Below are 17,240 nucleotides of genomic sequence, written 5' to 3' on the forward strand. Positions count from 1 at the left end.
ATTTTCAGTACTGTAAACAACTTTTTCTCAACATTACTGAAAATGATATAAAAATTTATGTACTGAATAGTGATGTTTCCTAAAAGTACTGTTTATATAGCGGCATTTGATGTACTGTTTAGTAATGTTTCCTAAAAGTACTGTTTATATAGCGGCATTTAATGTACTGTTTAGTGATGTTTCCTAATAGTACTGTTTATATAGCGGCATTTAATGTACTGTTTAGTAATGTTTCCTAAAAGTACTGTTTTTATAGCGGCATTTAATGTACATGTAAACGCTAGTCAAATTGTTGGTAGTGTAAATCTTAAATATCTTCCAGACGCCACATTTGCTTTCATTTCAGCAATCAATGGAGTATTCAGTAATTATTGTAGAATAATCTTTTCCCTGTCACTGCAATGCAATTTGAGCAAAGAATAAAATCCGGAATGGCCGCTAAAGCGTCTTTTGCTTTTTTCGTTTATCATCATTTTAATGTAATATAATTGGCATGAAAAAAAACATGTCAAATAGATACACATTGCGTGAACAGAATGCAATCACGTAATACATTTTTACGTTAAATGCAATAAAAATAAAGGAAAGGGGTTGAAACGATAATTATTTATCTTAAAAAACATTTCATACATATATTTTGACGTGATCTCTTTAGTATATAGCGCATTAACCATCTTCTTTGTAGGAGAGCGCCGATCTAGGACGGCGATTGATACCTGTAGCAAGTAGAAAGAAAGAACGTAAACGAAAGACAAAAAAACAACACACAAAACACGATACAGAAAATCAAAGACTGAACAACACGAACCCCACTTAAAATCCTGGAAGGAATTATGATTTAAAGGAAAGCCGATATTGCTGCAAACGTGGCAGCCGTTGTGTTGCTGATGTGTTTACAAGTTCAATCCCATGTATAAGTCTATTTCGGTAGTATAGGTCATACTCAAGGGAAAGGAGGACGGAATAATAAATATACAGAAAAGTTAACTTACTTTGCATATTTTGACGGCTTTTTTGTATCCGTTGACGGGGTTCTTTTCAGAAATCCACAGCCTTTGTTTGTATCCGCCGTGTTGACTGTATGTGTCTATTTTAATACACGTTTTACGGCTTGACGAAGGGTAATGTTAAAAGATTTCTTAAAATAGGTGTTCTTAATGTTTTGATGGTTAACTGTAATTTATGTGAGTAATTTCGAGGATATTATATATAATAATGTACTCGTCCAATGATTCTTTTTGGTCCAGCAACTATTCATCTTTTGACAATTTATAGTCTCCCAATCAAGATTTTTGTTGCATTTGGCGACCAAGCGACCGACTGTGTCCGACCTAGGAAAAGGTTTACGACGATTGGAACATATCCGTCACCATCGGTAATACAGATTTTACAGTAATAACGGTCAACACTTAATTCTAAAATTATGAACATCTTAATTACAGCAAGTACTATAATGGTATAATAAAAGTAAATAAATATCTCTGAATCATACTATAATTATAGATCAGCACCAACTTCCAATTCAACCAAGAACTTTTGGAATATTTAAGAAGAGTCCACCATCTTGGTGTGGAAATTGGTGTGGAAAGCGCTTGTAGTTGCAGTTTTGCATTTTGTTCCAAATATTGTTTCAATTTTTGGTCACACATCGGAGTAAGATTAATGGAATTTTATGTGACTGTCATACAAGTGAAAATATAAAAAAGAAGATGTGGTATGATTACCAATGAGACAATTCTCCACAAGAGACCAAAATTGACACAAAACATAACAACTATAGGTCATCGTACGGCCTTCGACAATGATCAACAAAGCACATACCGCATAGTCAGCTATAAAAGGCCCCGAAATGACAATGTAAAACAATTCAAACGAAAAACCTAACGGCCTTATTTATATAAAAAAAAAATTGAAAAGTTTTAAATCAGGTTTAATCCACCATTTTCTACATTAGAAAATGTCTCTGCCAAGTCAGGAATATGAGTTGTTAGTCATTTGTTTGACGTGTTTAACTGTTTATATTTACCACTATCATAGCCGTGGTGTAGTGGTTAGTGAATCGGACTACTATCACAAAGGTTCCTGGTTCGATTCCCGTTTGGGATGAAAATTTCAGGATCTCAAATTTTGGCTCTCCCTTGACACCATCTGCGAGTATGGTCTTGAGGAAACGATGATAGTCCGTCGGAAGGGGACGATAAATGGCTGACCCGTGTTAAGAGAGAGCCATATCTCTTGCACGTTAAAGACACCCTTGTAGATTTCGAAAAAGAGTATGCTAATGCCGCTACAAGGCAGCACTCGCACCGCAAAGTGGAAATGGATTAATATAAGTTGCAAAACTTGTTTCCCAATCCATTTATAAATAAATATGTTTAAACATAGTTATAGAATACTGTTATGAATTTTCCTCGGCGTTCGGAATTTTTCTGATTTTACTTTTTGCATGGTTGTTCTTTAATAAGGGACAATATAAAACGTTTAATTCTTATTCTAGATGTGAAATGATGTAATTACAATTGTATTATAAAAATAATGAGATTTTTTACTATTGCGAATGAACTAAGTATCCGGACAAAGATAGAAGCAATTATATACCGGTCATCGAACTTTTTTTTATACAAACTGCTAAATGGGATTATCCATTATACCGCATAGTGAGATGTGAATCTCAAACAATCTCTCAGATAACGAATTTTGGTAGTTACTTAACTATTTTTAATCAGTGTATAACATGTATAGGGAGAGCCGTGGTGTAGTGGCTGGCGCATCGGACTACTAACGGAAGGTTCCTGGTTCGATCAACATTCCGGGAAGAAAATTTCAGGGACTTAATTTTCGACTCTTCTTCTTCCGAATACGGGAGTATACTCCTAGGTAGGAGTGTAAAACTTCCCGGAACTTGTGTGCTATACATGTATGGACTTAATTTAAAATTAATATGACAAATAAAAATAGTTAACAATAACATAATTATATACATTATGTACAGTGGCTTCATAGTTTATAATAAGTTGTTGTGGATCCTTCAAATGTTAGAGTAGATATAATACTTTTGAAGGATCTGTTTTTATAATCGTTAAAGACAAACCTGGCTGTTACGCTGTACCTGCTCAACCTAAGTGATGTGTTGCTTTTTGTACGGATCCCAGACAGGGGAAGAGTATTCGACGACTGGACGGACAAGTCAGTGATACGTTGGGCCTAAAACTGTTCCCCGAGGGACTCCAGACTGGCAGAGTCAACAGCTAAATTAGAAGATTTAACACAATTTAAGAATACCGGCTGTGGCCTGTCAGCTAAAAAATCATTTATGCAATTTAAATTTTGATTCTTAATTCCATAAAAGTCTAATTTCTGGGCTAATCTTTGATGGCGGACTTTATCAAATGCTTTAGAAAAATCTAAAAGTATAACATCTATTTGATCACCATATGACAATGATTTTGCTAAATCTAGGAACATACTGATAATATGTTGGGTCTCACAAGACATTTTACTTCTAAACCCAAGTTGACAGTCATTTAATATGTTATTATTTGTAAGATGTTTTCTTAATATGTTGCTTGTTAAAATATGTTCCAGAATTTTGCAACATATTGCGGTTAATGAAACTGGTCTATAATTAATAGCGTTATGCTTGTCACCTTTTTGAAATATTGGTACCACATTAGCCTGCTTCCAATCAGTTTGGATTTTACCAGTATCAATAGAATTTTGGAAAAAGAATGTAAAAAAAATGGAGACAATTTTTCTGCAAAATTATGCTGGCAGATTATCAGGGCCAGTGGCTTTGTGTGGATATATGTTTTTAAGTAACTTTAATAAACCGTTATCACTAATAAATATGTCTGGCATAGTGAGGTGGGGACTTATACCTTTATTTGGCATACAGGATGTATCTTCCGTATAGTAAAAGCCTTTTTAAATTGTTCATTTAGAAGGTTAGCTTGTGTTTTTAGGTCACTACATAATAAACCATCCTTTTCTCTTAATGATGAAACTCCAGATATTTCTTTTTTGTTTTACTTTTTATAAATTGCAAGAAAGATCTGGGTTTTCCCTCTAACTGGGGGCTAATTATTTCTTAAATACATGTATGTGCTTTGGGCTCTTCTGATTTCCCTTTGGGCAGTAGCTTTTAACTTTTTTTTTTATCTTTATGTTCTTGTTTACCAGTTTTTTTAGCTTTGTTGTAGACTTTACGTTGTTTTTGTACATAAATGGTCTATATCCCTTGGCACACCTTTGCGAGTATGGTCTTGAGAAACGACGATAGTCCGTTTGAAGGGGACGATAAATGGCTGACCTGTATTAAGAGAGAGACGCATCACTTGCATGTACATGTAAATGTCACCCTTGTAGATTTCGAAAAAGAGCAGGCTAATGCCGCTACAAGGCAGCACTCGCACCCAGAAAGTGGAAAGAGATTAATATAAGTTGCAACAACTTGTTTCCTAATCCACTATAAGTAAATATATCTAAACTAAGTAGGGAGTTACCATTTGATTTTGTCCTGCCTTTTTATTTTTCACTCTGTTTGGTCCTGCTTTTATTTTTTTAGTTCATCCTGACTTTTTTTTTACCTAAATTGTCGTCCTGACTTTTTTTTTTTGGCAATTGTCTCATCCTGCCTTTTTTTTTTACTCAAAACTCCTGTCCTGCCTATTTTTTTCAAATTTCATCCTAGCCCCCCATAAAAATCAAATGGTAGCTCACTGATGTTGATTTTATTATAAAACAATTCATATTAACCTATATCTTTGTCTTACAAAAATTCAGGTTGATTCTTTAAACAATATGTGTACAAACACTGAGAACCAGCAGATTACTTTGACGTAATTAATTGATCTAAAAATAATTTAATTTGATTACACGCATTATATAATGTACTAAATAATAGAGGTGAAATGCAAATATTTATTAATAATCCTCACATATTGTAATTATACCAGCCATGTGTTTTAATGAATATTTAAGCTACTGCGTAAGTACATGGTTGTAATCAAAGCAAAAATCAGACATAAAAAATAAGCAAATCACGTAGAATCTCGTGCAAATGATCAACAAAAACAATAGGCAATCTCGTTTATTAACTTCCAGTGTTGAGGCATCAGATAAACAAACTAGCTTGAACAAATGTAACCAGAGTTTTTTTGTAAACAGTAACAAACTTATTATCAGAATTTATATATATTGCAACATTGTACTTTCTTTTTATTGGCAGATTTCCTGATGTCGATTAAACTAATATCTTTAAGTAAATAACTATTTAATTAGTAATTTATAATAACACTAAATAAAATTGGCATGAACTGAAGTTGCAATATAATGGTTTGTATGTTGGCCATGAAGACACTCTTGATAATGAGGTAAGAACAATTTTTTTACTTCAAAGGCATATACATGTCAATAAGGGGATAGAGGGTATAAACATGATAAAATACCTACATGTAGATGAGGCATGTCAGTATAAATCCTGAAAAAAAGTATGAAAACAGGTTACATGTCAGTTGATAGAATCTCTTTTTACTAATTTACTAAATTTCACAGACGAAGTCAAAACAGAAAAAAATATTCCTTGTTAACAATTGAAACAAAAACCTCATCACAAGAAGTGACTATGATAGATTATTCGCATAAACAAAACAATTTGTACTTATAAAAATAAAACAACAAAAAATAGCTTTAGTTGGACAGAGAGAATGGACATATTGTCCCTTTTGTCTTTTGTCAGTATTAAAGCATGACTAAGTGATCAGGCGTGAGTTTTGGCTATACTGGATGCACATGTACGTAGCCACGTCGGCCGGTCAGAATGGAAACTTTTAAAACTCCGAAGTAAAGTGAATGTCACGCTCTCTGCACGTTCAGAACCTTTAAACAACATTTTATGAGGTCCTTGAATGGTCTGTTGCAATGAAATATTTCTGTTCCTATTCAGTATAACCCTCATTTGCTAGAAGTGTCAGTCCAAATTTCCCCGACTTTCTTTCTGGACTCCTAAACATGCATAAGATATTTGCCACTGGACTTTTGGCGACCTTCATTCAATCAATCAATTAATTTGTATTTAAATGCCTCATGTAACGATCGACTCTTTTCTCAAGGGATGACTTTCGTGCCGTGCATTCTCGAAATTACTAAATGAATGTATACTTTCTTCGGAAAATGCCTGCATCAAGTCAGGAATATGACAGTTATTGTTTCGTTGGTCGATATTGTAGAGCGTTTGGTTTCGTCATGTTTTATGTATCTATACCCCTTTTTTTCTTATTTTACCTTGTAATTCTGTATGTTTGCTTATACATTTGTACCAGCTTTTAAATAATCAATATGAAACATACTAAATGCATGCCAATTTGATAAAACTCAATATACACTTGAGCAAACAAATTTTATTGGATTTAGAGCATGGGTGTATTCACAAAGCGAAAGAGGCACGTCATATTAGAATAGTAGATATATCAGCGATTGGCGCTAAATTATGGTTCCATCTAAAACACCACGTTTAGGTCTCAAGACCAAACGATATCGGAAACACAAATCTCTTCAACATATAGATGATATATTTTGTATTCATCATTAGTCATTTCAAATGTTTTTGAATCTACAAATGTAGTGTACGAAAAGCCTGAAGAAAAAACTCTCCCATCAACATTCCATTCAGTTGTTTCTGAAGCTAGTGTATATGTACGAAAAGCCTGAAAGAAAAAGAAAATAATTACTTTCTTTGTTATCTCCCTGGCCAGTCATATCACCTGAAACAATCTGACAGATTTCACAATCTAGTTATTAGTTTCTATTGATTTTGGAACATTTTCTGGCCATTCCCATGATTTGAAGGCATCAAGTTACTAATAATTTGACGCATTTCACAAGGAAATCTACTTTAACGTTATTTTCTCTAAATCCATAATGTCAAAGAGTCTTTTGTCTAAAATAAGAAGTCTTTGAAGTGACCTCTAAAATACGATGTCTTTGAAATGACCTTTGTTGTCAAGAAGGATTGATTGTTCTAGAGCAACAAATCTGAAGTCATCGTTTATATAGGGTAAGACGATTTCATTAATTTACTTAGTATCCATTAATGCCCCGGCACTCAGGGGTATTTACTATGCTTCCCACGTAAATTCTTTTCATCGATCCGCTGTTCCGACATTCCGAAACGCAAGAGATGTTCAGATTTTTATTTCGGGAAGCCTGTCGATATTATTGTTGTTTACTTAATATGTAAAGTCCGTTATTTCGCGATTTGTATTCCGAAATTCAAGAGTTTTCCTCAGTAATTTGTTAAGCATGTTGGTGATTTGGTTTAATACTATATTTTAATTTCAAATGATGAGTTACAAATTAAAATAGCTTATGAACTAGGGTTACTAGCTTTTTTGCTCTTGGAACCTGACATATCGAGTTATAAATATATACATATACGTTCCATGTATTTTGTTGTTAGTCAAAGTTAATTTTATTATTATAACACACTTTTTTTCGGAGTTTCGTATTTTTTGTTGTTTTACTTTTTACTATGTATAATGTGGATTTTTTCTCATTGTTGAAGGTCGTACTGTGTTCTATAGTTAATTTAACGTCTTAGTCATCAAGTCTATAGTAAAAAGTTGCCACATTGGCAAGCATACCACATCTTCTTATGTGTGTATCAAATGTGTAATTACATGTCACACACAGCTGACATTCTGTTGTAGCTATATACATAATCATTTTCATCATCTTCTTTTTCTTACATTTTATCCTTTAATAGATTTAATTACAATATTCACTGAAACAATATAGTATATCAATTAGCATCAACGTAGTGAATACGAATTGTAATTATATTTTTTTCATTACAGCTTTTGTTATCATTTACACTCTCATTTAACGTTAATATTGTGTTATCACGTTTAATATCTATGCAATTACTTGGAAATGCCTACGCATATAAGCTAGTAGAGAGTTGTCTAATTGGCAATCATACCATATCTTCAATCTAACATTGGTTAACTAGATTAATATAATTTCAGTCGGTTGATTTTATGAATTAGAATGAAATTATTTTCTTCTGAATTGTCTGCCCATAGATGGCGTTTAGGTTAAGTTGTTTGTGTGATTTGGCGGTTAAATCATTCGGCACGACAGGGTCTACTCGATAGGTCACGTTAATTTTTTCTAGCTGTGTTAGTCGATTAGTACGTTCGAATTTAGTCTTGGATTATGAATATTATGAAGATAATGAACCCGATATTTCATTGAGAACTGGTTTAACTGCTTTAAATCAACAAAGTTGAGGTATTGGTGATAGAGAGACGGAGAAATTTGGTGGACTTGGATAAGTTGCAGGGTGCTAACCAGTTGATGGAGTACCAGAAGAAGACAAAAAGAAAAGGGGAACATACTACTTGTGTGGGTCCTACACACACTACAGGTCCAGCAGTCCGTATGTCAACAGTAGTAAATCACCCCAAAACCTGGCCTCAGTGAAATTTTGAAAGATGAGTATTTAAATTATCTATAAATTTTACCTTTAATAGATAATTGTATTGATTATAATTTGACCAATGATTATATTGAATATCAAGTAGGTCAATCTGATATTATTGTTAAGGATAGATTTAGCAGAAACATTCAATTTTAGATGTATATTGATACGCCTATATTTATTATAGATACTATTAGAGATGGTTGTATATTACTTTTCTATTCGAATATAATATCGATTTATTGTTTGTCAAATAATTTATTAGTTTTAAAATACCTCTTTTGTTAAATCAGAGGCGACTGATTTATTAGCTTTGATTTAATTGTAGAGATGTCAAATATTCACTTTGTTGTGAATCCTTTAACTGTTTCTGATCAGTCAAAAACAACACGTTTAAATAAGATTTGGGAGAGAATATGACAGATATTTGCGGAAGACCAGTGTAAAGTTTGAAGATGTGCGTATTGCAAAACATTACATTTATACCAATTCATATACGTTTAAGTATGTTACACATTATGCATAACACCATGTCTATATGTTTCCGCCTCATACTAAATATCTATGATTTGCATGGGACTTTAACGGTGTTACTGCTTGTTATATTTTTACTACAATATCTCATTAAAATGGAGAGGAGAAGGAAAGCAGATTATTATGTACTTAGACGATGCGCTCGGTGCACATGACGATGAGGAATTATGTAATACAATAAGTAGCGGTTTTATACCCAAGGCTGAAAATTTTGTGGACTACTATTAAAAACCTTAAATTTTCAGGCACTAAGATAAAGGAGTTTTTACTATTCCTGACAATCGTATAGACAAGATACTGAATATCATTTCGTACATTGATTTGTGTTTAGCAAAATCGGAAAAGTATTTGTAAGGAAGGTAGCTTCTTTGGTAGGACAGCTTATATCTATTTCTTAAGTATATTTATTGACAAAATATTTGTCTAATGATATAAATAGTGTTCATTCATGCCGGAACAGTTATATACATTTATCTGTAGACAGTATTGGTCTTATTAATAAAAAGATTTAAGGTTTAAAATGCACATGAAGCCAATGTTAAACCTTTTAAATCTGAAGTTCTTGGCAGACTTTAGCCTACAGTGCAAACCCATGTAATATTGTTCACGATACGTGGTTAGAATGTGAGGTTTCTACAAGTTCCAAATGGAAGGAGTTCACAGTAGTGAAAAATGTATTTTTGTCGTTGATATACTTTTTAGCTTGCAACAATATAAGATTAACCACAATCAAAATGTTGTTAGTAAAAGGAGCACGACATCAGTATTACAAAAGTTAATTTTAGACATTTTAGCACATATATTGCACAATGTTTATATTGACATGGTAGTGAGTCTACGTACTGAGAATAAGAGAGCAGATTATCTTAGTCGGATTGTTGATTAACATGATTGGCTATAGGCTAATTCTGAATTTGTATTTCAGATAGTTGAATCCCTTGGGGGACCTCATGAGGTTGATTAGTTTGCCTCTGATGACAGTTTTAAATTGATAGTTTTTTATTCCAGATTTTGGAATGTGAATTCGTCAGGTATTGACGCTTTCACGGTTGATTGGCGAGGGATTAACGGGTTGTTCGTTTCACCTGTTTCTTTGTTCCCACAAGAATTAATGTATATTCGACAGTGAAAATTAAACTGTTGGTACTTTTACTTTATACTGGCTCTCTGCTGTTTTTTTGGCTAAATCCTTTTCCATATGGTGATGGTTTCATTTCTGAAGTGACAAATTTTATGGATCTTCCTACTTAAAGACATGCTTATATAGCTGGTATGAGTAAAAAGGACATATTTTACAATGTTGATTTAACATTTGCATATGAGCATTAATGATGGATTTTTCATCCAGCTATATATCACTTTAATGTGAGCATGTATTATAGATCACTTTGATGTGAGCATGTATAATATCACTTTGATGTGAGCATGTATATGATAGATCTCTCTTGATCTCTTGGTATAGATTACTAGCTTTACTAGAATTTGAATTTCAGTTAGTTTTTGAGTTGAGATTTCATATGAATTTTGCGGATAATTAGATGCATAGTACTTAGATGATAGTTATAATTTTAGATTGCTTTTATTAGTTATGTTTCATTTTTTAATTACAAATATATTTTTGCAGGAACTCTCCGGAAGAATTGCAGGATTTATCTGCTTCGCTAGTTAGCAAAGTGAATTTTCTCTCAGAACTAATTATATATTATAATGTAGGAATCTCAGCAGTTTCTACTACAAAAGGATATCATCAGAGTTTTTTACGCTGGAATAATTGGCCTGCATCAAACAGAATTGAAAAATGGTTATACTGTACCAGCAAAAGCTATTTACGTTGCTATATATTTAGCTGTATTGACACATTCGAGAAATACTGTTAGTCCAGTTGAACAACCATTTTACTCTTTACAGTGGATACATTCTCTTATTGGATCATGATGTTTACCGACGAATTCGTCTTTAGTAATTAACCTACTAGAAGATGTGAAGCGTAGCTTGGCTATTTCTACGAATATAAAGGAGCCTGTTTCGGTAGAATTACTGCATATAATGTGGGTTGCTATGTTTTCTTTTGATGACTTGTATAATCAGCGTATTTAATATTTGTACGTGTTTCATTGCTTTTGCGAGTTTATGAGTTGCTTTATATTCGACGAAGTGATTATTTTAAGTTATTTTAGATCATTATTTGTCTATTGTTATTTGTAACATAAATTAGATTTTTTCCTTTGATGTTTTTATGAAATAATTTGCTTAAAAAGTGTGGTGAGGCAAAACCATGGTATATTATATGCAAATTAATGTTGTACCATACTTTGCTAATTAAATATGCAACTCAACTAGAATTCAAAGGAAAAAGGCGGAGCTTCAGCCATGGTATAACATATTCATGTTCATGTTATTCCATGGCTGAAGCTCCACCTTTTTTTTTTAAATGTATCCGCCTCTTAAATATTTAGGAAACTGTTAAACGTACTAAAAGGTCAAGATCTTCATTTGTTTTGATTTCATAACAAAAAGCAATAAATTATGTGTACCCAAATCTTAAGAAACCTTTTTCAAACTATATAGAATTGTTACGAATTCCCCTAATTTTGGAAACAATTACTAAATGTTTCTTCTTTAAGTTGTGAAAAAATGAAATGTGAAACTATCATTTCCTTTGCGAAGATCCGATTAAATTTCGATTTTAAAAAGGGGGTACCTATAGAAAAAGGAATAAATATCGGCTACAAATATCTGTGAAAAAACATAGATTTTTTTGCGATCAATTAGGGGAACGTACACCTTCTTCGCTCCCTGGATCCGCTACTGTTTGAGTACAGTGTTTTATCATTAAAATTGTGTTTTAATAAATAATCTAATAATCGGATTAATAAAATAACGGAAGAAAGCAGTTTGAACGAAAACTAGAAATGTATAAATATGCATTTTTCAATGAGATGAAAATTCTGTAAAATATGATAAATTTGTATGATACTTGAAAACAAAAAACAAAACAATTCTTACCGTCATTAGAATAATTATTTAATCCTTGTCCGACGCTGGAATCCGATATTTTTGTTTACCTCAGTCTGATGACATTATGAAATTACTTGCGCAAACAACCATACACTGGGCGCAAAACTAAATAAAAATCGGGAAAATCTGACATTTTCTTTCCATTTTGCAAATTCAGGGGTTCTATTACATGAAATACACAGAATATCATACACGAGGCGCAAAAGTGACTTACGCGAGCTACCATTTCATTGGATAAAACTGTAACGTGATCAATTTCCAATATAAGTTGAAGGTCTTGAAGCTGTCAATCATTTTATTTATATTACAAATTTTATATACCATGTGTCTTACTCATTAACATATTTAAACAAACTCATCCTTCGGATTCGTTTGTTTAAATATGTTAACTCGTAATAACCATGGTATATATAGTACTTAACGTATCAAAACAGACGTATACAGATTGAGAGATGGCGATTCAGTGTCATTCGTATAAGTGTCAGTGAAAAATAAGGAATTATGTTTGCATTGGGCTGATATTTCTAGCAATTTTGATGAGTTTATTTATTTATTTATTTATTTATTTATTTATTTATTTTTTGGATTTTGTCCAAATGTTTAGATGTTGATGTTTTACGTAAAAGAATACGTCAGTGTCATACTTTAGGATGCGCGAGCTCTTTATCTTAGATGCTCATAAAAAATAACAAGATTGGTATTGGCAGGAAATGGCCACAGCATTTATTAACAGATATGATATATGTACTGTTATATGAAATTCAATTTGTGATATGATATATGTACTATTATATGAAATGCAATTTGTGATACATGTAGATATATGAACTAAAATTAACTGATAAAAATGCATATGTGTCTTTGAAAATGTTATATGATGATCGCCGAATATGTTTGAGGTGGCAGACCATATATGAAAAGGGGAAGTTCAAGATAAGCTATTAACCCTGGAAATCAGAGGCTAATGCTATCATACGATTACAATAAGTCTGTAAACTGCAAATATGTTATCTAAGCGCAGCGAAATCTGCCATAAATCAAGCGACTAACCCTGGATATCAGAAGTTATCGCTACCAACGCAAAGTTTAATAAAAATCAGGAAAAAAAAACAACAAACTAATAAATTTCTTTCCAAGTTATCCATTCAATTTCTATATGCATGCACGTCCACTCCTCGTCCAGGATTAATCTTTTTTCTTGAAAGACCGTCTCGTCATTAGAACTTTTGTACATCTTTCCACATAGAGTGATGATTTAATTGATGTAGTCTAGACAATACAATTCTGAAATAAACAAACAAAACCAAACAGCAGTATCTTCCGTAGGAATTGCGTTCTACTAATAAATTTAAGGGAGGGTGGGCGGGTTTTAGAAGATAAATCTATGGCTAAAAAATGCGTCTGCTTTTCCTAAATGTCGACGTCAAAAAGGAGGATTATGGGTAAATCAATCACTTGCAAAGATCGATAATCCAACTAGAAACCAAATACTATTACTTGACGATGTAGTATAACGACGGACAGTGGTATGAGCACTACCGATAACTGATTTAAATTTTAGATTTTAAATCCTATTATCTTAGATGCTCATAAAAAATAACAAGATTGGTATTGGCAGGAAATGGCCACAGCATTTATTAACAGATATGATATATGTACTGTTATATGAAATTCAATTTGTGATATGATATATGTACTATTATATGAAATGCAATTTGTGATACATGTAGATATATGAACTAAAATTAACTGATAAAAATGCATATGTGTCTTTGAAAATGTTATATGATGATCGCCGAATATGTTTGAGGTGGCAGACCATATATGAAAAGGGGAAGTTCAAGATAAGCTATTAACCCTGGAAATCAGAGGCTAATGCTATCATACGATTACAATAAGTCTGTAAACTGCAAATATGTTATCTAAGCGCAGCGAAATCTGCCAAATTGGCGGTGCTGCGACAATTTTAGCCTATAGTTAAAATTTTCACAGAACCGTCAACCGCCAATAAAATTGGGGGGAGCTGCGCATAGCTGTGCCATTTCAAGCAAAATTTGATTAAAATAATTTTCTAATAAATGAATATGCCATTATATGATATAAATTGTAAATTAACAAGCAACTATTTGTATTATTTCTAAAACAGCCCAATAATGTCGATATTTCGTTTAACTGTTCACTAAGAACATATATAGGCAACTAAAAACTGTCAAATAGATATAGGAAGATGTGGTGTAAGTGCCAATGTGACAACTATCCATCCTAACAACAATTTAAAAAAAAAAACGTAAACCATTATAGGTAAATGTAGGCCCCAAACACGGAGCCCTGGCCCACACCGAACAACAAGCTATAAATTGCCCCAAAATTACTAGTGCAAAACCATTCAAACGGGAAAACCAACGGTCTAATCTATATATATATATATATATATAATGTAATGTTTGAAGACCGTCATTGCAGTCTTGGCAATAAAGATTGAGAGATGGCGATTCAGTGTCATTCGTATAAGTGTCAGTGAAAAATAAGGAATTATGTTTGCATTGGGCTGATATTTCTAGCAATTTTGATGAGTTTATTTATTTATTTATTTATTTATTTATTTATTTATTTTTTGGATTTTGTCCAAATGTTTAGATGTTGATGTTTTACGTAAAAGAATACGTCAGTGTCATACTTTAGGATGCGCGAGCTCTTTATTGAAGTTTTCAGCCGTTTGTTCTTGATATAAAGTGTTATGAGTTTCACAGTTTTAGGTCTGAAGGTGCTAGTGCTTGTGCTAATTTAGGTTTACCAGACTCTTTTTAAGAGACACGGTAGATGGTGTTCCGAAACGGCAAACGATATTATCGTGAAGGATTCTTTAGATAATTTCTATCGCATTATTTTCAGACTTTTATTGCATGATTTAGATCACCTTTTTAATTTTCCCGTTCTTTGTGTTTTCGGCCCTCGGCTCTGTCGTGTGGTATTGCACTTTACTCTTTTTGTTATTTATTTAATAATATGATTATTATCAGTGGTTGTGATATATTGGTGTTAACGGAAGAAGAATTATATTTTTTTTATAATACATAATGAATTCTCTTTATAACCACAATGGATTTCGTTTAAGCAAAATGTAAAAATCTATGCCTATTGATAACAAACAAAATTACTAAAAGTTCGAAGCCTTTATGAACAGTTTGTGATTCAACGGTCCGATTTACACATCGGTAACCTCTAAACTATTTTTATTTAACTCTTCTAGTTCTCAACCCCAACAACATGAAGTACTTATAAAATTCATGTATTCGGAAGTATGCAAATTTAAAAAAAAATGATTTGTTGATGCTTTTTGTGCTGATATCACTGCGCACGACAAGTCCTTCCTCAACGGGTTGCATGACTGGTGAGATCGATACTAGTGGAGCAGATTTTTAAAAGTTAAAAGGCCAATTACAAGACAAAGTTGTAGAGCATCGAAAACCCACAATTCGGAAGATTTTACCATAGACAGTTGAGCTTGTTTTTAATTTTTTAGTGAGAAGATCCTTAATGTTTCAATTTAAAGTATAGTAAACAGTAAACTTATACATATGCATGGTCATACCGTAACCATTTTTTATTTATGTACACGGACGTGCTCAATACGTCTAGCTAGACTGATACCTTCAGGGATGAATCCTCAGACAACGTTTGTTTGTAGTATTTCAGTTGTTTACTAGATTTAGAGCAACTAATGACAGCATTTGTTTGATTTCTGTGTCGCTTATATACATCTTCGTTCTTTGTTTCTTCGACAAATAATTAAATATGTTGTGCTATTTTGAGGCCGTAGACGGTTAGAGTGTTTGAGATAATTAAGGTTATATAGTACACTGTTTTTAAATTTAAATTTTCGACAGTATGATTGAAAATCTGTTAATTAACTTGCAGATATAGTAAAATATGAGTTGTGAATTCCTTGTACAACTTCAAGTCATAATCGTAATTTGAGAATTAAACATAAATAAAAGATCAATGTCTTTGAATAAAGATAGTATATTAACTTTGTTTTAGGAATAACTGTTACAAACAAATTTTTAAACCAGTTTCAGGAAATAATATTATGACCGCTTGAAAAGAGGTTAGATCTGACCTCAACGTATAACTGCACATCTATAAGCTGAATCGGAATTTTTTTTATACATTTTAGCTTTTTTTTGTATTGATTTTCTAGAAATGATTCAATATGATATACCATCTAACACAAACAAACCAACAATAATTATCTGATTTCATTGTAGTAATGATAATTTATTCTTGTAATAGTTGCTGCGGTTATAAAACCCAGACCATGTTAATACCTCGTTTGTCTATGTAATAACAGGAACAGTAGTTTAGAAAGCATCAGCTTATTGCCTTTAATGTAGTGAATCTCTAGTGTTAATTCAGTCTGATAGGAGGCCCCTCATGGGGGGGTCCTAGTAATCACATAATCACCATTTTTTTGCCAATATAATCACATAATCATTAAATATTTGCTTATCTTTAGTAATCAAATAATCATAAACTAAAAATACAGTCCTAGGTAATCAAATAATCATGAAATATTTGGCTTAATAATCAAATAATCATTAAAAAAAACGGCCAAGTAATCACATAATCAAAAACCCCATGAGGGCCCTCTGATAGAAACCACTGGAGAAAAAAAATCATATTACCTTATTTCTTTCTAACTCAAACGCCAAAGGAAATTGAAAGTATTAAACAATAGAACAAGAAGAATGACATTTTTTTTAAAATAAAGACTTCAAAGTCTTAATTGATTTTGATGTTTTCCGCTTTTTTGTTTACTTCTTTTCTTTATTTTCAAAACTCAAAAGCATTGAAAAAGACGGAAATTATTAATAAAGTCTAGCCATCATTGCTTACTACTGGTTATAAGGGCTATTGACACAAAAACTGCAACTGATTCCCCACTAGTCTGTGTTCATCTGCCAAGACTGGCATACAAGCTCTATTCTAAAAGCACATTCTGGACTGATATCTAAAAGTATTACCAATAATTGGTCAATGAAACAGCAAGCCAATGACACGAAACTAGACTTGCCACACGTCCCTTCGTCATTATTTTTTTTCAATTTTGACCTTCTATCAATTTTACTGCTATAACTAAGAGATTACTATTATACTGACATCTGCAGAGGGCAGTTTTCTGTTAACATATAACTTAGTAAGAAAGAAA

Source organism: Mytilus edulis, chromosome 13 (assembly GCF_963676685.1).
Source record: "Mytilus edulis chromosome 13, xbMytEdul2.2, whole genome shotgun sequence".
In the NCBI taxonomy this organism is placed as follows: domain Eukaryota; kingdom Metazoa; phylum Mollusca; class Bivalvia; order Mytilida; family Mytilidae; genus Mytilus; species Mytilus edulis.